Source organism: Arachis ipaensis, chromosome B06 (assembly GCF_000816755.2).
Source record: "Arachis ipaensis cultivar K30076 chromosome B06, Araip1.1, whole genome shotgun sequence".
In the NCBI taxonomy this organism is placed as follows: Eukaryota; Viridiplantae; Streptophyta; class Magnoliopsida; order Fabales; family Fabaceae; genus Arachis; species Arachis ipaensis.
The window spans coordinates 119,982,471-119,983,599 of record NC_029790.2 but is presented as its reverse complement, the minus strand read 5'-3'; positions in this window follow the sequence as shown (position 1 = coordinate 119,983,599).

Here is a 1,129-nt window from a genome sequence, read left to right as displayed (position 1 = left end):
AATGATATTTTAATATTTTATTGATATTAAAATATAAATTAAATTTTTTAATTATTTTTAATATTTTATTTTAATTATATCAAGTATTTAAAATATTTTTTGTTTTAATAAATAAAAATATATATTATATCTAAATTTATTTTAAGAATAAAATTGGACACATGGTATTTAGATGTGTTCAGGCGTATCTGGAGAAAAATTTTTTATTTTTTAATAAGACACGGTTGGACACAGCAGATACGTGTGTCGGACGAGTGTCGGTGAGTGTCGTGTCCGAAATGTGTCCGACACTCGGACACGTCAACTCAGCGAAATGTCCGTACTTCATAGCAACCAACAGATCGACTCTTTATCCGCCAATTCACCTTACTGGTTAACCTCAACCGACTGACCAACCGTCTGTCAACTTATCTTGCTCGACCATCCATCAACCTACTCTGATGGACCGACTACTTAGGGTTGTACATTTAGAATAAAAGATATCATTAATTGGATAAAAAATCATAACTACGCTTTTGGGTAACCAATTTAGTAAAACAACTTTAAAAATTATATTTATTTTATAAATTGATTAACCAAAACCAAATTTTATAAAACCCTAATTTCAAATTGGTTTAGCACAATATCCAGCAGTCCTTCCTATTTTTATTCCTATTTCCATTTTGGTATCTTGTAACTTGTTATATCTTAGAACTATTTGGTTTTATTAAAAAATTAAAATCTTATTTTATTGGAGTATATTTTCTGATGGTAATAAATATGGCTTTTTTACCAAAATGCGCACCTGAAAAACATTAATTCCCAAAATGCGCATGGATGAAAATGTTTCTGCAAATGCGCAGCCCCAACTCGCAGCCAGCAACCACGAAATGGAAATGATATAGAAATCAAGGAGGGTGGCCACGAAATGGGATTATGGCACTGACACAACCCATTTCGTGCCTGGCACAAAGGAAATGGTGCATGTCAACCTGGGTGGCCACGAAATGGGTTAATTCACACATAGCATGCACGAAATGGGAGACTTCGTTCATGGCACACACGAAATGGGCCAAGCCAAGTGTGTCATCCACGAAATGGGGGACTTCCTGGTAGGCACACACGAAATGGCCTTTATCAAGTGTGGCAG